This window comes from Hypanus sabinus, chromosome 5 (genome assembly GCF_030144855.1).
Source record: "Hypanus sabinus isolate sHypSab1 chromosome 5, sHypSab1.hap1, whole genome shotgun sequence".
Classification (NCBI taxonomy): Eukaryota; Metazoa; Chordata; class Chondrichthyes; order Myliobatiformes; family Dasyatidae; genus Hypanus; species Hypanus sabinus.
Window position 1 is genome coordinate 20,569,144 of NC_082710.1, and position 23,567 is coordinate 20,592,710.

General features: G+C 40.3%; 1 long non-coding RNA gene across 2 annotated transcripts in view; it reads left to right on the top strand.

The window, feature by feature from the left end:
* The window catches only part of LOC132393972 (uncharacterized), an 83,930-nt gene that overhangs the window by 56,129 nt on the left and 4,234 nt on the right, over positions 1–23,567 (top strand). For both annotated transcript variants that reach the window (XR_009512124.1, XR_009512125.1), the window contains exon 2: positions 3,030–3,226. This is a non-coding gene — a long non-coding RNA (uncharacterized LOC132393972). The remainder of the gene's footprint in view (positions 1–3,029; positions 3,227–23,567) is intronic.

Below are 23,567 nucleotides of genomic sequence, written 5' to 3' on the forward strand. Positions count from 1 at the left end.
CTGTATTCCCAGATCCCTTGTCTCAGTGCCCTACCACTCACAATGTAACACCTATTCTGGATTGTCTTCTCAAAGTTGAACACCTCAGACTTTTCTGCATTAAATTTCATCTCCCATTTTTCATCCCAGGATACCAACAATTTTTGAGATACTTAAACCACCCTATCTGGCACCAATAATCATTCCACAGTCAAAGTCATTTAGATCATATTTCTTTCCCATTCTGATGTTTGGTCTTAACAACAACTGAACCTCTTGACCATCTCTGCATGTTTCTATGCATTGTTTTGCTTCCATGTGATTAATTGATTAGGTATTTGCATTAACGAGTAGTTGTAAAGGTGTACATGAGTGTATGAGTCAGGTCATTGTGGCCTTGGAGCTTACTGCTGCTAAAAGTTTTGTGGCTGGAACACAACATTCTGCTGTAGTCCTCCCATCGCTGCTCCAGAACTAATGCAGAGTAGTTGTGACAGTGCATTTGGGAGCAGTCTTCCATCCTCAGGCACTGGAGTAGCTTTACATTGAACAAGTAGCTCACGTGAAGAAATCTGTGAGAACAGCATTCTAGGAATGCAAATAACACAGACTCTCACTCAATCAGAAGTGAATTCAGATTGTCCAGCTCATCAAACATCAGTCCATTCGCAGTGTTAGTTCAGTGGAATCAAAGGTATTATCAAAATAAAAGCTTTGTAAATGGAAAAGGAAAAAACAATGATCAAAATATGTATAATTTATTGATAATAAATAAATAAATGGAAACTGCACTGCAGTAGACAGGAAGGCTCCACAATGAATAGTCAAAACTGCCAAAGCTTCACTAGAACCAACCTACCCACCATCAAGGACATATCTAAAGACAGGTGTTGGAAAAGGGCCAGTAACATCATGAAGGATCCCACCCACACTGGTCAGGGACTGTTTCCCCCACTCCCATCAGGGAGGAGGCTACAGAGTATCCACGCCAGGACCACCAGACTCAAAAACAATTACTTTTCCCAAGCAGAAAGGCTGATCAACACCTCCACCCATTAACCCACGCCAGCACAACCCCTACATTATTTTTCCCAGCTGCAGTTCCTGCTGCAAGCTTGGATAGTATTCCTTGCAATCCACTACACCCATCTGCACTGGAAATCACCCAGTGATTTCTTATCACTGGGAAATGCTTTCTGTGTCTAGTTTGGATAAGGTGGCAATGACTTCTTTGTTTTTGGCTTTTCTTTGTTCTTTGTTTAATCTTTGGTCTTATAATTCCTAATGAAACAGCAGTAATTACCAGCTTCACCAGTTCTTAACTTCCTAAAAACCTTTGCATCATGGCATGTCAAAGATGAGAGAGGAAATCAAGTTACTATATTATTGTACTCAAGTTAAATTATTGTACTCTTATGAAGAAGAATGACAAAATACCTTAAGGGACCAAGATGATTCAGGTGATCATCATAGATTTGTGAAGTACAAAAAGCAAGACACTGGAAGAACTCAGTGTATTAAGCAGCATCCGTGGAGGCAAAAAGTTGCCATTTTGGGTTGAGACCCTGCATTAGGAATGAGAGAGACGAGGAAAAATTGTCAGTACACCAACCAAGTAAACAAGTGTGCATGTGTGTTTTACACCTGTGCAGTTTGGTGTGTGTGTGTGTGTGTGTGTGTATGTGTGTATGTGTGTGTGTGTGTATGTGTGTGTGTGTGTGTGTGTGTGTGTGTGTGTGTGTATGTGTGTGTGTGTGTGTGTGTGTGTGTATGTATGTATGTATGTGTGTGTGTGTGTGTGTGTGTGTGTGTGTGTATGTGTATGTGTGTGTGTGTGTGTGTGTGTGTGTGTGTGTGTGTGTATGTGTGTGTATGTGTATGTGTGTGTGTGTGTGTGTGTGTGTGGGACAGGGAGAGCAGTGGGACAGAGGATGGTAGATATTAGGTAGACTATCATCTAGATGGGGAGGGGATGATGGAACCAGGTAGGAGAGGAGGGGTGGGACAGCAGCTGGTAGGTGATGAGTGAACAAGATAGAGAGGGCCTGATAAGCAGATGAATTGAGGTAGGGGGAGGGGGAAGGGGTTGGAAAGATGAACAGAGGAAGAAGCAAGCTACGTGGATAGGCGAATGTGTGTGGGAGGAAAATTCTGGGGCATGAGTTACCTGTTTGTATTTCTAAACTGTAGGTTAAATCCAATGAAACTAAAGGAATGATTATAAAAGAAAAAGGTTAGAACATTTATGATAGATGTTTCCATGGGCTTCCAGAAGGATTCTGATAAAGCTTCTCCTGAGGCACAGGCAGCTAAAGGTGTTGTTTATGGAAATGAAGGCAAAGTTTTGAATTGACTGAGCAGCAGGAAACTGTGAGCAGGAAATAATAGGCAGGTGTTCAAATTGACAGCAATGACTGGTAATATATCACCGGGATCTGCACTGAAAATTCACCATTTATTAAATGAGAGACATATTCTAAGCCCACCATTGAAATAAAGAAGTCAGGAGAAAATAAGAAATAGAATGGGTTCTTTTTTGGCAAGACTGCAAGCATGAAACCCCCTTTCACATATTTTCTGCCTGGTACTTTTACACCTACCTTTGACTCACCTTTATCAACTCTTTCTTCTCCATTTCAAGTCAATATATCATCAGGGAAGATGTTGCTTTATTTCCTGCCTGCTTGCACAAGCCATCAAAAGTTACTCTCTCACTCTCTTGGTCTCATTCTCTTCATTCTGTATTCTGAGGAAAACTGTTTGCTATGTGTTGAAAATTGTTGCTGAGTGCACGCATCAACCATACTTCTTGCTTTTTGCACGTAACTGGAAAGATATGACCTGCAAAAGCATAATCTTTGCCTAGCTAGTAATACTGAATGGATATATTGAAGAAGGTTTCTATTTACTTCTAGTCAGCCACTGATGCATCATGCGTTCTTCTGTCACTGATCAAATAGAAAAATGATAGACGATAGATTGTCAAAAGACACTGTCACTACTGCCATATAACCTGGATGACAATAAAACATTTACAATTGCTTTTACAGAAATTGCCATTCTATATGACAGATCATGTGAGAGGTGTCGGTGCAAAAGCATTCACTAAACACAGGAGTTCTGATTGGATGAAGATGACAAGACTAAACCTGTTCATGAATCAACTCTGCTGAAAGAATAATGGATATTGGACTCGGGGACAAGCCATTAAAGAGAATATGATGTCGACATACTAACAATTATAATGGTGAGATAGAATCCATTACCAACTTCTGTGGGTTTCAACTAATGCTTGAAGTGACCTTAACTGGCCATTATAATTGTGGCAGTGGCCAAGTTCCTCTTGCAGGAGTTTATGACAGCAATGATGGCAGATGTTAACAATGCTTACATTGGAGAAATTCAGTTGCCAATTTCAACAACCTTTAATCTCACCCAGAATTATGAACTGAATGGAAAAAGACTTCTTTGATATTGGAAGACCATAAGACATTGGAGCAGAATTAGGCCATTTGGCCCATTGAGTCTGCTCTGCCAATAAATCATTGCTGATCATTTTTTTCCCTTCCTCAACCCCACTCTCTGGCCTTCTCCCTGTAACCTTTGATGCCATGTCCAATCAAGAACCTATCAATTTCTGCCTTAAATACACACGGCAACCTGGCTTTCATATCTGCCTGTGGTAACAAATTCCACAAATTCACCACCTTCTCGCTAAAGAAATTTCTCCACATCAGTGTTTTAAATGGACGCTCCTCTATCCTGAGGATGTGCCCTCTTGTCCTCAGCTCCCCCACCATGGGAAACATCCTTTCCACATCTACTCTGTCTAGGCCTTTCATCATTTGAAATGTTTCAATGAGATCCCCCCTCCCCATCTTTCTGAATTCCAGTGAGTACAGACCTGAGCTATCAAACGTTCCTCATATGATCACCCTTTCATTCCCCGAATCATCCCTCTGAACCTCCTCTGGACCCTCTCCAATGCCAGCACATCTTAGATGAGGAGCCCAAAACTGTTCACAATTCTCAAGGTGAGGCCTCACCAGTCTTATAAAGCCTCAGCATCACATCCCTGCTCTTGGATTCTAGACCTCTTGAAATGAATGCTAACATGGCATTTGCCTTCCTCACCACTAAATCTATCTGCAAGTTAACATTTAGGCTGTTCTGCAAAAAGTCTCCCAAGTTCCTCTGCATCTCAGATTTTTTGGATTTTCTCCCCATTTAGAAAAGAGTCCGTACATTTATTTCTTTTACCAAAGTATATGACCATGCATTCTTCAATATTGTATTTCATTTGCCACTTTCTTGCACCTTCTCCTAACCTGCCCCTCCACCAATCTTTGTATCATCTGCAAATTTGGCAACAAAGCCATCTATTCTATTATCTAAATTATTAGCATACAGCATAAAAAGAAGCGGTCTCAACACCCCTGTGAGACACTATTAGTCACTAGCAGCCAACCAGACTAGGATCCTTTTATTCTCACTCTCTGCTTCTTACCAATAACCAATGCTCTCACCATGTTAGTAACTTTCCTGCAATATCATGGGCTCTTAATTGGGTAAGCAGCCTCATGTGTAGCACCTTGCCAAAGGCCTTCTGAAAATCCAGATATACAACATCTACTACGTCGCCTTTTTCAATCTTTCTTGAAGAATTCCAACAGGTTCTTCAGGCAAGATTTTCCCTCAAGGAAACCATGCTGATTTTGTCCTATGTTGTCCAGTGTCACCAAGTACCCCATCACCTCATCCTTAACAATTGACTCCAACATCTTCCCAACCACTGAGGTCAGGCTAACTGGTCTATAATTTCCTTTCTGCTGCTTTCCTCCTTTCTTAAAGAGTGGAGTGACATTTACAATTTTCCAGTCCTCTGGCACCATGCCAGAGTCCAAAGATTTTTGAAAGATCATTGCAAATGCCTCCACAATCTCTAACGCTATCTCTTTCACAATCCTGGGGTGAGTTCATCTGATCTGGGTGTCTCCTGTACCCTTAGGTCTTTCAGCTTTTTGAACACTTTCTCCCTTGTAATAGCAACTGAACTCACTCTCTTCCTTCACACATTACAACATCTGGCACACTGATAGTGTCTTCCACAATGAAGGCTGATGCAAAATACTCACTTCGTTCATCTGCCATCTCCTTGTCCCCCATTATTATTTCTCTGGCTTCATTTTCTAGTGGTCCTATATCCGCTCTCATCTCTCTTTTATTTTTTTACAAACTTGAAAAAGCTTTTACTCTCCACTTTGATATTGTTTTCTAGTTTGCTTTCATATTTTAGTTGTGCTCTGTAGGTTTTTAAAAGCTTCCCAATCCTTTATCATCCCACTAATTTTTGCTTTGTTGTATGCCCTCTCTTTTACTTTTACATTAGCTTTGACTTCCCTTGTCAGCTACAGTTGTACTATTTTGCTATTGGAGTATTTCTTTGTTTTTGGAATACATCTATCCTGCACCTTCCTCATTTTTCCTAGAAACTCATGCCATTGCTGCTCTGCCGTCATCCCTGCCAGCATCCCCTTCCCATTTACTTTGGCCAAACCCCTCTCTCATACCACTGTAATTTCCTTTACTGAAATACCGCTACGTTAGACTTTACTTTCTTCCTATCAAATTTCAATTTGAACTCAATCAGCTCCTAAGGGTTCTTTTACCTTGAGCTCCCAAATCATCTCTGATTCATTACATAACACCCAATTCAGTACAGCTGATCCCCTAGTAGGCTCGACGACAAGCTGCCCTAAAAAGCCATCTCGTAGGCATTCAACAAACGCACTCCCTTGAGATCCATTACCAGCCAGATTTTCCCAATTTATCTGCATGTTATATTCTCCCATGACTATCATAACACTGCCCTTTAGACTCGCCTTTTCTATTTCCCATTTTAATCTGTGGTCCACATCCCAGCTACTGTTTGGAGTCCTGTATGTAACTGCCATCTGGGTCATTTTTACCCTTGCAGTTTCTTAACTCAACCCACAAGGATTCAACAGATAAAATTATTATAGCACTGTGCAAAAGTCTTAGGCACCTTAGCTATATATATGTGCCTAAGACTTTTGCACAGTACTGTGTCTAGCAAGGCTGCATTGATACAAATATCAATTTTGTTACTTGAGCAGAAATTGTTAAATGGCTAAAAACATCTCCTGATACAACACTTCAGCCTACTCCTGCTGAAATTACTTCCACAGTTAACCGCTGTCTGTCCTTCATCAACCCCTCCCATACGTTTCTGAGAATGTTTCTGCAAAGCTGCCTCATGTGTTACCACAGTTCCAGAACGAAGTTTTGCTTCAAACTAGCAAATCATTATCATCACTAGCAAACAGTTTTTGCTTTTATATCACTGCCTTCAGATTCCATTTCATTTATTTATTATTTGTGCATCAGTACATAATGGAGTGCATCATCTGCATTTACAACAAACACAGTCCGAGGATATGCGTGGGGCAGGCCACAAGTGTCACCACACATTCTAGCATCAACATAGCATGCCTGCCATGTTTACAGAAGAATAATAGCAACAACAACAGCAAAACAAGCACTGTTCCTCCCTGCCACCCACAAACACAGATAGTCCTCCAAATGCCTTCTGGCCTTGCCAGAAAAATCAAAATTTCTTTTATGCAAAGCTGTAGCAACCTGCAGGCATATTGATCTGGGAGCAGATACTTAGTTGGAAACTTGAGGGACTCCTGGGTATCTCTCACTTTATTTGTAAACTCCAATTGCAGCTCTCTTCACTTCTCCTTAATTCCCTTCCTTCCCAAGTAGATGCTCATCAGCCACCTCAACAGCTCAGATCAAATGCTTCAACCTTTCAATGGTCAAAAGTTCCCTCAAGTGCCCAACAAAATAATAGCTACAAAAGTTTATTCTTTACATCACCTTTATCTGAAAGTGGCCAAGGACATCTTCAATGGTGCAGCCACATATCACTGCAGCTACAAATAAGGCATGACAGCAGCTATATTTCATCAGAACTCTGAGAAGATTTGGTGCGTCTCCAAAAACACTCAAAAATTCCTACATTGTGGAAAGCATTCTAACTGGCTGCATCACCGTCTGGTACGGGGGGGGGGGGGGGGGGGTTGTTCGAGGGAGCTACCGCACAGGATCGAAGTAAGCTGCAGAGAGTTGTGAACTTAGTCAGCTCCACCATGGGCACTAGCCTCTGTAGTATCCAGAACATCTTTAAGGAGTGAGGTCTCAAAGAGGTGGCGGCATCCACCATTAATGACCCCATCACCCAGTTCATGCTTTGTTCTCATTGCTACCATCAGGAAGGAGGTACAGAATCCTGAAGGCACACACTCAATGATTCAGGAACAGCTCTTCCCCTCTGCCATCTGATTTCTGAATCACGAACACTATCTCACTACTTTCTTAATTTTCTATTTTTGTCCTGCTTATTTAACTATTTAATATACTGTATACACTTACGGTAATTCACATTTTTCTCTATTATTATCTATTGTGTTGTACTGCCACTGCAAAGTCAACAAATCTCACAATATACACTGGTGATATTCAACCTGATTCAGATTCTGAAAGGACCTGTGGACCATTTCTACCACCAGTGCTTGGCAGGTGGGAGCTGGAAAGTGTCAATCGAAAAATGACTAAATCATAATGACACCAGTTCATTATTAAGTAAATATATTCTGAATGCCTCTACCTTGGACAACAGTCTGAATCATTAGGGATAAATGAACCAAAGAAAATTAGTTCAAGTCGACCGGAGGAGCACTTGGGTTATTCTCTGCCCCATTTGTGAGTGACAAGAGCACAGGAAAATAACAAAAATTACTTGCAATTACTCAGGCAAAACAATCATACGTACACAGAGTTTCAACTTATAGGATTTTTTTGTCAGCTTTTAAAACTTTGCTGCTCTGTTATATACAAGAAAGGGAAGTGTTGGGAGAAATCTGAGCCATTATACACAGAGAGAGTAAGCAAACATCAATTTAAACAGATTAAAACGCTTTTGCTTCTATATTTGGTTTCAGAAGAGGGCTCTCTTTTCAAAGTCCAAAAGGTTGAGGATAACCTGCTTCCACTGCTTGTTAAGGGCTCTGTGACGGCCAATGGGATTGGCAGGCTTGGCCACAGACTGAGCAGGAGGTGCTTGACAAAGTGGGTGGATGGGTAAGCTTGCGGGCACGCTCCTGTGATTTTTGCTGAGCTGCCTGGTGAATAAACCCAAGGTTCTCATTGCCACCCTGAGTGCTCTTTGTCTATTCCAAGAGGCCGTAGGCCAGCAATTCCCCTGTCAATGGTGATATTACATGCTTTCATAGATACATTGAGAACATCCTTGAATCTCTTTCCTTCATCCAGCTGGTAATCTCTTGCTCAAAGTAGAATGTCTGCTTTGAGTGTTTGGTGCCAGGCATGCAAAAGGCAAATCTATTGGAACCAGCTATATGTAACTGGGCTTCCATTTCTGGGCATGCTGAACTGAGATTGCATGCTGACATTAATTTGCTTATCCTTCCAGGAAATATGGCAATATTTGCGGAGCCAACTTTGGTGGTAATTTCCCGTCGCCAAGTGCATGTTGCTTGCAGTCCAGGTCTCAGTTGGAGACAAGAGGGTAGGGATCACCTGTGATCTTTGTGGTAGGTTTTAGCTTTGGATCTTCAAGTGTACTTGCCCTCACACAGCCAAAGGACGTGATAACTGGCTGAGTGTGGTGGTGAAATTCATCATCCTTTTCCCCATGGCAAGATATGAAGAGAAGAGGGCATTTTTTTAAGGTGAGACAGAGCAGATTTAAAGCATATCCAATGGATCATTTTTTTTAGACAGAACGTGTTTGATATCTGGAAAGTGCTACTGGAGGAGGTGGTAGAATCAGCTACAAGCACTGTATTTAAAAAAAACACCACACACACACACACACACACACACACACACCCGCCCCCCCCCAGGAAGTATCTATGGAAATGAATAAACAGTTGACATCCTGGGCCAAAACTTTACTTCAAGATTGGAAAGCAAGGTGAAAAATGCCAGAATAAGAAGGTGGAGGAAGGGGAAAGGGAAGGAGAATAGCTGGTAGGTGATAGGTGAAGGCACCCTGGATGTTAGATATTTAAAAGTCCTTTAGGCAGAGATATAAACAGACAACGCAGAGAAGGACACAGTCCTAATGGGGCAACTGGGATAAGTGTAGATGAACAAAAAGGCCAACATGAATGAGATGGGCCAAAGAGTCTGTCTCCATACAGTACATCTCCACAGCTCAACAACTTCCTTCACTAAGAAGTGATTCTGGGATATGAGAAATGGTCTACATGTTCTACGGTTCATTGTCATGTCAAAGAGCAGTGTTGCAGGGAGGAATGGGTTGGTAGATGACCTTTATTCTGCAAGCATTAAGTGTAAGAACCATCCTGTGTGAACAACAAAGTGTGTGTATACATGTAGGCATCAACAGATTGCTGCAACTCCATGGGGTATTCTCGGTTCTGGAGTGAAGGCAATGTGGGATGAGTAGTTTCCTGGTTGTTCTATAGGTTACAACCTGATCAAGGTCATATCATTACAATTATTGGTGCAGGCATAGAACAAAGAACATTTACAGCACACTGCAAGCCTTTTGGCCCACAATGATATGCCCACCTTTTAACCTACTCTGATCTATCTAATAAACCTTTCCTCCACCATAGCCCTCCATTTTTCTATCATCCATGCGCTTACCTAAGAGTTTCTTACATGCTCCTAATGTCCCTGCCTTTGGCACCATCCCTAGCAAGGCATTCCACAGACTCACCATCCTCTGTGCAAAATAATTCTACACTTTCCTCCGATCACCTTAAAATTATGCCCTTCACATTAGCCATTTCCCCTCGTGGGAAACGTCTCTGGCAATCCATTTGATTCTGCAACTTATCATCTTGTAGACCTCTATCAAGTCATCTCTAATCCTCCTTCGCTCCAAAGACAGAAGTCCTAATTCGCTCAGCCTGCATATCCTCAACAGACATGCTGTCTAATCCAGGCAGCATCCTCTGCACCCTCTCTAAAGTTTTCACATCCTTCCTATAATGAAGTGACCAGAACTGAAGACAATACTCCAAGTGTGGTCTAACTAGAGTTTTACAGAGCTGCAACATTACTTTGTGGCTCTTGAACTCAATTCCCATCAATCCTGTATTATTCTCTTTGTCTTTGGATTGTTTCCCAAAAATGCTCTACTGTTACTGTATTTTGAGCTTATAAAAGGTGACAAAGCACTTCAGTCAATTGTGATTCTCAGAACAGTTTTGGCAGGGTCAAGGAAATGATTACGGAAACTTCTGCATTAATCTGTCATATTGTTTACAGCTACTTTGGGTTATACAGATAGTATACACTTGCAATCATGAGGGTAAATGCAAAGTTATAATTTAATTTGGTTCTTGTGCAGAAAAATAGATCCCAAAATGGAGCAAGTTGTACTGTATACTTAACAACAGTAAAAGAATAGAGTACTTGTCTACAGAGCCTTTGATTATCTTTGGAACAGGACAACATAGAAGCAGGAGAAGGTATTTTTAGCTCCTTAAACCTGTTTCACCATCCATTGAGAACATAAATAAATCTGTGACTTAACCCATCAATGACAGTAAGGAACTAATTTACCAATGTCACAAAATAAGAATACATCAGTTCCAAGTTTACCGTATTAACAGTTAAGAGCATATGAAGCAACAGAACAATGATTTAATCGTTAAGACAACGACTTAAGTGCCGGGCCAGATTGAAAAGGTCAGGGTGTTGGGGCCTAACATGAGGAATGGACCTGTTCAGCCTGCAGCTCTGTGACATTTACTCAGCTCTGCACTGAACTGAGGCCGTGGCTATGAACAAACTCTTTCGTGGACTTCAGTTCTCAGCGCTATTTGATTGCTTTTATTCTCTGCATGATTTTTTTCCTCCCCGCACACTGGGTGTTTGACTGTCTTCTTCCTTTAAGGGGTTCTTTGGGGTTTCTTTGATTTGTGGCTGCCTGTAAGCAGACAAATCTCAAGATTGTATAAAGTGCACATACTTTGTTAATAATTGTACTTTGAACGTTGAAGAAGATAATTTGCTGTTTGTGGGAGTGTTTACTAACTTTCTGGAACCTTTTGCACACAGAAGTCTTTTGTATCCACTCCTGAAAAGCTTAGCTCTAACTCTTTGGCTGCAGTAGAAATTCAACTTGTTGCACCACATTTCTGAATTACAGTTCCTTCGCAGCTAATCGAATCAAAATCGAGAAAAGGCAATCAATATGTAGCTGCTACTGAATTATTCCACACTTAGCACATATAAGCAGGGCCTAATTTTTGCGCCACTCGCTGTTCATCTTATTGACAATCTTACAGATCATCGACCCACGACACCATCATGTTGCACAATTCACCCGGAACAAGAAATGGAGGCCACACTCTTTTATTGAAGTTTCACAACAATATTTAAGATACAACAGATTGCAGAGATATTTAATGTTCAGTGTGTACAAATTAGCTCTGCATCAATAATATAATGGGCAGGCATTATATCCTAACCAACGGTAATTATGACACAGTTAACCTACTGTAACGTTACTAACTCTGCTATTTGACTGGCTGTAGACACAACACAGCATAATCAAATTTGCAGGAAACACATGGTCCTAGTATTTATTATTTGCAGAAAGCAGGAAAAGGGGTTCTTTCCTGGAAAGAAAGGAGCAGATTTACAGAAAATTCAAAGATATTATGGTTTTAGAATTGCAGTGATGCATATATTGGAGGATAGAATGGAGAAGCTTGTATTTGGTGAGGGAAAGATTTAAGTAAATTTTAAGACTATAGGAAGGTATGATGCCGTTGATCAAAATTGACCATTATGTAAGGTGGTAGATGATGAAGTAAAAGTCAGAAAAACGAAGGCAGTGACATGGATCACTGAGATCATATATCTTCACCACTCCGATGTTTTGTCTGAAAAACAGTTGAACCTCTTGACCATATCTGCGTGCTTTTATGCACTGAGTTGCTACCACATGATTGGCTGGTTAGATATTTGCATTTACAAGCAGGTGTGCATGTGTACCTAATAAAGTGGCCACTGAGTGTATGTCACTCTCCTTGACCATAAAATCACACAATTAACCTTTTGTATTAGTGATGGCTCCCTCAGTCTAGTCTGTGAACTATGCACAGAAGGAAATTACAGAATTAACCGGTGAGAGCATAATATGTATTTTCTCAGGTGTGTCTTTTTTTGCATTTTCTTCTTTTTGATACTCAATCATAGACAGTTAGTCTAGCAAGAAAAAAGTGTCCAATTAAATATCCATGTGCTCATAGCCTACATCTCTTGCTAAGTAATTCAAACACAAGCTTAGTAACATAATTGTTAGGTATGGTCTTTTAAAGAGGAAGTAAACTGAAGTGATGAGGTCATTGCATTGATTTCCATTCAGTCACAGCAAATTTCCCAAACCCCAGCTGCCAACTGTACAGCTCAATAACCTCAATTAGCCTCAAAAGGGAACAAAACCAAGATTCACTAATCCATCGGTTCAACGTGCTGCTGGATTTTCTCTTTCTACCCGGAATTCTTGATGGAAAAATTATGGCATGATTACTCTGGAATGTAGCCATGGAATAGTGATGAGAAGAAATAGATGAAAAGCAGTCAAAATAAAGAAAGAAAAAAAGCAAAAGTGATGAAAGTAATGCTCCTATTCTTGATGCATTTGATAATAATTTAAACAAATGCATGGAAAGTAAGTTGTTTTTCATTATCTTGTAATGTGGATTTTTAAAAAATATTTAACAGGAAGAAGTATGTAATGAGGTTGAACAAGGTTAAAAAATGATTGTAATTCCTTTTTATTTTGCTCACAATAGAATGAGCAGGCAATGATGATGAACAGAACATTTTCCACTGTCTCTGAGGAACAGTTTAGACATTCATAACAGCATGTGAAACCTTTATTGCCTCAGCCTAAGTTGAAGTCAAACTCGAGATAGGAACCTGACAGACAGATATCCCAACACACTGTCTCACCTGATCCCATCTGTAAAGTATAAGCAATTGTCTGTACCCTGCATGATTATCAAACTTGGATAAGTCCTTTTACATGTGTAGTACTCATCTATCAAGCCAGATCTTTGATGTATATGTATGAACAGTATATTCTATATACACCCATGTTAAAAATGTTAGATAATGCTTTGTGTTCTACTTGGAAAAAAGAGTTACTGTCAGAACACACTACAGCTCAAAACAGCCTTTTATCTTATGAGAATTTATGGGACACTGCACTTCAAACCAAGTGTGGAATTGGACCTTTACAGACACCCTTCATTTAATCCTATTCATACTTAAACTGTCATGTGGCTAATATAAAGTCACAATTTCCAAGCCATTAATAAGTAGAGGCTTAACTAAAGTACATTTCATCATCGGTTACATTTTTGTCATAATCCTGCTCTGTGAAAGTCTGTTCATTAGTGGCTGATTTCCAAAAGTGTCACAGCTAATAGGCTCTACACTCAGTGGCCACTTTATTAGGTACACCTGTACACTTGCACCTTAATGTGAATATCTAATCAGCCAATCATGTATCATCAACTCAATGCATAAAAGCATGCATGCAAGGAGTTCAGATGTCCAGCCCAAACATCAGTACGGGGAAGAAGTGTGATCTAAGTGATTTTGACTATGGAATAATGGTTGGTGCCAGACAGGGTAGTCTGAGTACCTCAGAGACTGCTGATCTCCTGAGATTGTCATGCCCAACAGTCTCAAACCAGTACATCTCTGGACCATGGGAGAAAACCAGAATACCCACAGGAAAACCACACGGTTCACGGTGAAAATGTACAAGCTTCCTACAGGTCACGCTGGAATAGAACTCTGGAATGCCCCATCACACTAACCGCTGTGCTGCTGTGGCGCCTTGTTCTTTATCTTATTGTGTGTGGATTTCTTGCACGGCATTGGATCCTAAGTAACAACTATTTCATTCTCCTTTACACTTTTATACCGGAAAAAAAATGTTGAACAATCTGGAATTTTGAAATTTGAATCTTGAAATAACCCCGTGTTGCAACAGTAGCCGGCAGAAGAGCATCTCCAAATGCAGAACACATCGAACTTTGAAGTGGATGGCAGAAGACCGCACTGGGTTCCACTTCTGTACCTAATAAAGTGAACAGTAACTGTACATTCATCAGAGATATGCGACCAGCGATGTGTTAAATAGACTGTCATTTGTTGACCAAGCAGCCTTGTATTTGAAAAGGAAGGGTAACTGAATTACCTCGTGTTGTACTTAATGTCTGCAGTGGAACCACAGCCAGTGACAGCTGTACCATTTCTCCTTTTTCTCCAACACTGCAGCAAAGCGCTCAGAGATATCCATACACAAGTGATCTCAGCTCCTAGGAGTAAAATTTAACCACAATTACCTGCTGACTGGATACTTGCACCACTAGTTCAAAAAACAACCAGCTTCTCTGACAGCCATGTCCTCTGACAGTTCAGATGGTCTTATCATCAAGATATACATGACCCACAGATCTACAAATGGAAGTGATGTTTACCTAAACCATTTTCTCCGCAGACAGGTGTGACAATAGGTAACTTGATTAGCAGAAGCTTTATTAGCCTTCTCAGAATGGGGAGGAAGCATTAAATCGGCCAGGTAGGAAACATGAGATGTAATTTGATTTCATGAACTCCAAATGACTTTTAAGTCACAAGATGAAATTTTGATGGGTGTTCATGTCTTGTCTGTCAAGTCAAAGGGTCAAACTGTGGGATCTACCCATTACCTATCTTGAATCTTTTCTTTCATTAAGTTTTGTGACAGCAGACAGCTCATCTTGGACTGATAACAGGGAAAGGCCTGATAATATGTACAAAGGAATCATTTATCTGGTGAAACTTCACCCGTAACATCTTCGGACAATTTTAGGCTATCTCAATTTAGGTAGTTTTACAGTGCTGCAATGACATAAGATGATTAAAAGAAAACTCTTCAATTTAGTGTTTTAATTTTCCTCTGCAAAATCATGTAAAGGAAAGTTAATTTCACAAGTTAAAATCAATCATTTTAATTTAACCTGCTATTCCAATTTCTTTTATCTGTTCTTGTTTCTGTGAATTTAACCTCTTGCTTTTAATTATGCAGCTTATGAATTATATCTCACTTTGAGCCCTATTCAGTAAGATCATTCAATATATAAAATTGGAACTGATTTGAAAAATGAAAGTCTGCCAAATTCAGAAAGCATTTTCTGACATTCCGGTGCATCATTTGGAATCATTTGGAAATATTATCTAACTATATACACTAAAAATACAAATGCTTTCAGAAATAAAGCCACATGTTTTATTTATTTTGCTGGAGTCCATTAAGCACTCACTTTAATTTAGTTGAGCACAGAAAATTGAAATTTAGGCAGTACCATAGAGTTTTTTTTCACCGAATAATTAAACAATGAAGTTTTCACTATTTTCTTTTCCATCACAAAAGAGAATTATAAAATTGACCTCTTCAAATTAACAATGTTTTCCAGTTAATACATTTCAATGACTAATAGTTTTTTTTTAACAAAGGAAAGCTTGTCATCCCTGACCAATGCCAAAGGGGACCTTAGTTTAAGAACCAGCTATCGAGAGCGGACCTGAATATTGTGGGTTCGACTTCCACTTAGCAATAAGATTAATTGCAAGTTCGTGAATTGGAACCATTTCCTGATAGATGGCCTCCTTATGGCGGATGGTCTCAGTACAAAACATTCAGGAGCTTCTCAATTTGAACTTACTGCCATTTGGCCTCCTGTTGTTATTGCTGGGAACTCTATATGATAGGTTATTCTCCTGGCAGAGAGCAGCAGTCACCTGAGTGACACAGTACACCTCACATACTCATATCATCCCAAAATGTTTCACAGACAGAGGAAAACTTTTCAAGTCTCTTCACAGATACTGTTCAGACAAATACATCCGTCAACTTTAAAACATCAGGGTTCCAATGAGAAACAGTGAGATAAATAATCTTTATACAGCATTGGTTACAGCATATATTTATACAGCATTGGTTAATCAATAAACTCCCAACTTCTTCTTCAAATAGTTTGTTCATTCAATATATGTGTTGTCTTTCCATGACTATGATTGTTCTTGGCAAATTTGTCTACAGAAGAGGTTTGCCATTGCCTTCTTCTGGGCAGTGTCTTTACAAGACAGGTCACCCCAACCATTATCAATACTCTTCAGAGATTGTCTGCCTGGTGTTAGTGATCGCATAACCAGGACTTGTGATAGGTCCCAGCTGCTCATACGATCATCCACCACCCGCTCTCATGGCTTCATGTGACCCTGATCCAGGGCAGCGGGGGCTAAGCAGGTGCTACACCTTGCCCAAGGATGACCTGCAGACTAGCGGAGGGAAGGAGCACCTTACACCTCCTTTGGTAGAGACGTACCTCCACCCTGCCACCAACTTCTAATCGTATCAGCAAGAAGTTTTATATTTATAGTATTTATATCTAATGGCTGCATCATGCTCCTGTTGTGACTTGATACAAGAACAAATTCTGTTGTTATAACACCTTTTGTTTTTGCCAGAGATTTTTTAGTATCCTGTTAAAAGTAACACTTCCTGCAATGCAGAACTCTCTAAGTCTTATGCTAAAACTTTGGTCTGGGTTCCTCTTCAAATCTCTGCAGTGAGGTTTAAATTCACAATCTTCTTACTCAGAGTTAGGTATGATTATTGTATAATTCCTAACATGCGAATTAAATTTGTTATTATTTACGATTTGTTACTATTTATTATGCTGTTTTTTCACCTTGCATTTTTAGCAATGAAATTCAAAGTATTCCCCATAATTCATAATATCTAAAATTCCTTCCTAATTAAAACAAAAATATCACCTAGATATTTGTAAATAAGATTTCCACATTATTGTAAGCATTCTTATCTATTGTACCTCTCAGGTACAAAAGCAGAGAAAATATCTACTCCAAAAATTTCTACACAGAGCTTTGTTAGTGAAAGATTCACAAAAATATAAAGAGAAAAACGATCTGCTTTAGTTGTCTTATGCTGACATATTTCATTGAGTTTTAATGAAATATGTCCATTTTTTATTAGATTCATGATACAGTTCTTCACAATCCATTCAAGCTGTGAATTAGATCTGTACCAGAACATAGTTGCACCAGGGATTGAGTTCATAAGCAGTGTAATAAACTGCCCAATTTAATTCGTCATGCAGAGTACTCACTTTTACTGTCAATGACATTGTAATAGACTTCACAAAGTCTGCAACAGAATCTGACCAGCAATTAAACCCTATTAAATTCCCCACATCAACAATATTGACAAATGTGCTAGAAGAAGCCAGCAGTACTGTGTATCAACTTATAACAAAATGAAAGTAGATTCAAATAAAATTATTTCTGTAATTATTGCAATATGATGTCATTTCTTTCCAACGCAGAATTCATTATTTTCTATTTTAACTTCTTTTCTGCCTCTTTACCATTCATTTGCTACAAGGAGGTAACTGATATTGATAAAATCCTAGAACCTTAAGGCATAGAAGGAGACTATTCAGCCCATTACACCAGGGCTGCCTCTTTGGAAAAATGTCATATTATGGTCACAATTCTGTCAGTTTCTTTCATTGCAGTAAATCTCTAACTACCTTTTAAAATCTTTCACATAATCAGTTTCCACTAGCTTTCTGTTTGCTGTCAACTCTCTGAGTGAAAACAAAATTATTTTATCTCCTTTGACATGTTGATTACTTGTTGCTGACAGGGAAAATGGGTTCTTACCATTCAGTCTATTAGAAACACTTGTCGTCTAACAAAAGACTTACAATAGATAACCTTCTAATCTTCTTTATTTTGAGAACACTTCCAGCCTTTCCAATCCACTGCCCACCCCACCCCAAACTGTTCACCCAAATCTGCCTCATAACAGAAATCCCTCGTCCCTGGTAATGCAGGTTCATCTTTACAAATCTTTACATTTATTTCCTGAAGAAAAAACTCAGAATGGTCATCATTACTCCGGCTGCAGATAAACCAGAAATTCATACGGTCCCTGCCTGCTATTCTCGGTTTATAGAGCCAAGTAACTCATCGGCTCCCTGCATCACCTCATCAACTTTGTCCACTGTCTTAAAGATGTATGTGGGTGTGGACTCGTTTCAGAATCACACTCTACTTGTACACAGTGTTTCTATATTAAACCTCCCACAGTGCATCAGTTCATTCTTTTTAGCAATGAACTCTGTATGCCATAATATAAGTAAATGGCAATAAATAATGAGAACGTGAGATAAAGAGTCCTTCAAAGTGAGAACCAAACTGGTTGGAAGGGTTTTACCCGCGATACTCAGCGCTGAATGTCCTATGTTTTGTAGGATTTTCCATTCAAAGACATTGGTGTTTCCATATGTAGTTAGTCAATATACTGTACTCTCCACTGCACATCTATAAAAGCTTGTTCGTTGTTGTTTCAACAGTCAATGCATATTTACCCCCAGATCTCTTCGTTCTAGTCCTCCTATAACAATGCTTCTTTTGATCGCTCCTCCCACTTGCCGAAATGTTTTGCTGCATTTTTCTGCATTACACTTTGCCTGCCACAAACCTGTTCATTCCATCATCTCGCCATCCCTTCTTAACGTCTGCTGCCAACCTTCTCATAGTTCACTGTAATTCCAGGGTCTGGGTTTTGTATCATCCGCAAATTTGGAAATTGTGCCCTAACAACACAATCCCAAATCATTAACATATTTCAAGAAAAGGCAATTGGCTTAGTACCAATTCTCTTCAATCCAAAAAAAAACTTAATGCTCTGTTTCCTGTTATTTAGTCAATTTGCTACAGCTTTTATTAATTCCACGGACTCCATTCTTGACGTCAAGCTTTTCTGTGGCATATTATCAAATGCCTTTTTTTAAAATTTATATATACCACACCACCTGTATCACCCACTTTCTTATTTTTTTCAAAAAAATATATAACAATTGGTAAGAAATTATTTGTCTTTAATAAGTCTATGTTGCCAGTGTTTAATCAATTCAAACATTCAAGCGACTGTTAACTTTCGCCTTAGTTATCATTTTAAACATCTTCCCCACCACTGAGACCTGTAAATACTGGTTCAATCTATGAAAGCATTGACGATCCCTAGGAACTCAGCTTCTAAATGTTTGTAAGTGTGTGCATTATTTGCATACTACAGCTCTGAATCTGTAGGCACAAGAGATTCTGCAGATGCTGGAAATCCAGAGTAGCACACACAAAATGCTGGAGGACCTCAGCAGTACACATACACATTTTCAATGTGAAACTCTGATGCTCCATTCACTCTGACGGCTAGTTCCATTCCTGTCGAAGATGAGATACGTTATCCAAGTTCTCCAACAAAATTCAGATTGGAATTTGGACTTAAAGAACTTTGATTACAAGAAGAATCCAATAATGTGAAAGCTACTGATGGTTGAACTGAAATTTTAAGATTAAGATGCACAGTCTCTTTGGATTTTTTCTTAATTAATAATGGACAGATTTTCCCATCCAATCCAATCTGCGTCAATAAATTTATATAAAAAAGCATGTAAAAGCAAAGCCTTCTTCGATAGTATATCTTTGAAAAACTCATGGTTAACATGAATCTGCACAATATGAATGTGATAACGCTGGTGTCAAGGAAAAGGAATAGAGGGACATTTATAATTAATTTTACCTATATAGGATACTTCATATCTGATCTAATCTGTGGGTATAATTAAAAGTTTCATCTCTGACAGAAGCAGAGACAGAGCAGCAATTATTGCCTATAATTACTGGAGAAAAATATATTGTTCATGCCTTAATTAAATTGCTAGCTGAGTTTATATTGTATGTGGGTTAAATTAATAAAAATAAAATTGATTTGACAAGAAATAAGTAAAAAAACAAATTGTACTAATAAGAAAATCATCATGATATATTTCAGCAAAAGCCTACCAGCAAGATGATCTGAATACTTGTTCTCAGTTCAATTTCAGTCCTCTTGTACCCACACCTCATATCTGGTACAATATCTGCACTATTAACGGACAGTACTGATTGCATCAACTTCTGTGTGGACACTGTAATACCATCAAAGACTGTTCACTGCTTCCATAACAACAGACTATGAGTCACCAGTGATCTACAGGCTCTTCTCAACTACAAAAAGAGAGCTTTCAGATCAGGAGGCTGAGAAGGATTGAATCATATGCAGAGGGAGCAAAAGGACAAAGATCAAGGTGGCTAAAGAGGAATACAGGAGAGGAGCTTCAATCAGCCTAGCTGAAGAGCCTCAGAATGCAGCCGTGAATGGGCTAACGAGTTCAATTAACGCTTCAGTGGGTTTGATCTGTTCACACACCCCTCAGCACACCAGTGCCTCAGTACCAAAGACTCCCCTCCTCCCTCCTCTCCCTTCCAGTTCAACACGTGGATGAACAACGAAAGTTACATCCCCTCCTTGCCCTGCACCTACCATCCACACCTCCAGATACCAACTGCTATCGTCTTCACCTCCCCCAGCCTCTGCTTTCCACTGAATCCCCAGTCATCATGGACTCACCTTCACTACTGAGCAGGTGGGAAGGGCTCTGGGAAAACTCAGACACGGCAAAGCATCGGGACCGGATGGTGTGAACCCCAGGGTCCTGAGGGAGTGTGCTGAGCAGCTGTCTCAGCCTGGAAAGGGTCCCGACTGTGTGGAAAACGTCTTGTGTGGTCCCAGTACCCAAGAAAGTCTTGAATGACTGCTGTCCAGCAGTCCTGAGCTCACACATCGTGTAGACCCTAGATAGGCTGGTCTTGGCTCACCTCCAACCCCTGGTCTGATCAGCCCTCAAAATCCCCTTCAGTTTGCCTACTAGGAGCACAGTGGAGTTGACGATGCTGTCATCTACCTGCTGAACAAAGCTGACTCCCATTTGGATAAGCAGCAGAGCAGCACTGTGAGGATCAGGTTTTTTGATTTCTCAAGTGCCTTCAATAGCATACGTCCCTCATTACTGGAGGGAAAGCTCTGTTCAATGCAGGATGGCACTTCCATTGTATCCTGGATAATGGACTACCTGACTGGCAGACCACAGTTTGACTGGCTTCAGAGCTATGTGTCAGACATTGCTTTAAGCAGCACTGGGGCCCCACAGGGGACTGTATTGGCTCCCTTCCTGTTTACTCTGTGTACCTCAGACTTTAGATACAACACTGTCATGTCATCTGCAGAAATTCTCTGATGACTCAGCAGGTATATAAAGTGAAGATGGGAGGATAAATACATGGGATGACTTTGTCAAATGATGCAAGCTGAATCATATGCAGCTCAACATCAGTAAGACAAAGGAGTTGGAAATGGACTTTAGGAAGATTAAGCCTGCACTGCTCCCTGTTACTATTGATGATAAGGACGTGGATGTGGTGAGGGCTTACAAGTACCTAGGGATGCACCTGGATGACAGACTTGAGTGGAGCACCAACACAGAGGCTGTGTACAAGAAGGGCCAGAGTCACCTCTTCTTCCTGAGCAGACAGAAGCCCTTTGGAGTATATAGGCCTCTCCTTCATATGCTCTCCCAGTTTGTTGTTGCCAGTACAATTTTCTATGTGGTGGTGTTCTGGGGCAATGGTATCAACACAGGTGATGCCAACAGGCTCAATAAGCTGATTAGAAAGGCTGGCTCTGTTACAGGAGTCAAACTGGACACACTGGAGGCTGTGGTAGAACAAAGGACCCTACGGAAAATCATGGCAACTCTGGATAATGTTTCTCACCCTCTGCATGCCACCTTGGCTGAACAGAGGAGCACTTTTAGTAATAGACTAAGACAACTGTGCTGCTCCAAAGAGCTATATGAAGTCATCCTTACTCTCAGCTATTATAATGAGTCAACCTATAGCCACGGAAGTGATAACCCCCCTCATGTTAGAGTGTCTGAGGTAAAACTGACTGTTTTAGACCATTTATTCTTTCTTACTTCACTTCTAATATTTGCATATCTGTGAACTTGAAATGTTACTGTGACACTCTAATTTCCTTTGGGATCACTGAGGTATCTACCTATCTATCTAGTCAACCATGGTTGTTCACCTCAAAAGCCAAGTCTGCTGCTGAAAGCTAATGAACAGGGATCTAGAAATATTTGGCTCTGTAGGCAGTGTGAACACAATTGCTGTGCTGGAGGTATCCAAGAGCTTTGCAGAGCCATCAACATCTTGTTGCTCAGCAAGAACAAGTGCCCAGATTTACACATAGAACAGTGATAAATGACAGACCTTGTGTAGGGGCTCTGACAACTTCTAAAGTAATTCAGCGTCTACAATAAGTACTGATGTAGGCCGAATCAAAGGTGGTGACAAATCAGCATACAGGAGAGAGGGTGAAAATCTGGTTGAATGAAGCCACAACAATAACCTCTCACTCAACATTGGGAAAGTCAAAAAGCTGATTATTGACTACAGAAAAAGAAACTGAGGTCCATGAGACATTTGTCATTAGGGATTGGGGGTGGAGAGAGTCAGTAACTTTAAATTCTTGGCACTATCATACACAGAATCTGCCCTGGGACCACCACAAAAGTACAATTTCAAAGAAGGCACAGCAGCACCTCTACTTTCTGAGAAGTTTGTACATATCTGACATTTCACGAAAAACTTTGACAAATTTCTATAGATGCACTGACTGATTTCATCTTGGCCAAGTGTGGAAACACCAGTGCCCAAGAATGGAAAAGCCTACGAACAAAATAGTCAGCACAGCCCATTCCATCACAGGTAAAGATCTCCCCACCACTGAGCACACCTGCAAGGACAATACTACAAGAAAGCAGCATCCATAACCAAGGACCACCACCATCCAAGCTGCACTCTCCTCTTGCTGCTGCCATCGGGAAAGGAGGTACAGGAGCCTTAGATCATGTACAACCAGATTTAGCAACAGTTATTACCCGTCAACCATCAGACCTCTGAACCAGCATGGACATCTTGACTCACCACAACACTGAATCCACAACATATAGACTCACTTTCAAGAACTCTACAACTCGCGTTCTCGGTGTTGTATATTTTTTATTATTACTTGTTTATCTTTGGATTTGCACTAATTGCCAACCTTTGTTGGTCTAGGAGTGATAAATAGGAAGAAAGAGGAATCTGACAGGAGAAGATAGAAGAAAGGGAAGGAGGAGGGGCACCAGAGAGCGCTGATGGGCAGGTGAAGAGTTATAGAAGGGGCGAGAGGGGAACCAGAATGGGGAATGGATAAAAAGGGGAAAGGGGAAGGGTTAGAAATCAATGTTCTGAACAACAGGTTGGAGTCTTCCAGCACCTCACTTCGTCTTCCCTCTCCCATTCACCCACCTTCCCCCTCACCTGGTCTCACCAATCACCTACCAGATTGTACAGTCAGCCCTCCTTATCCGTGGGGGATTGGTTCCAGGACCACCCCAGGACCAGTGGACTTTAGGACCCAGCAGAGATCTGGAGCTTATTTAACCTGTCTCAGTGCAGTGGACTTTAGGACC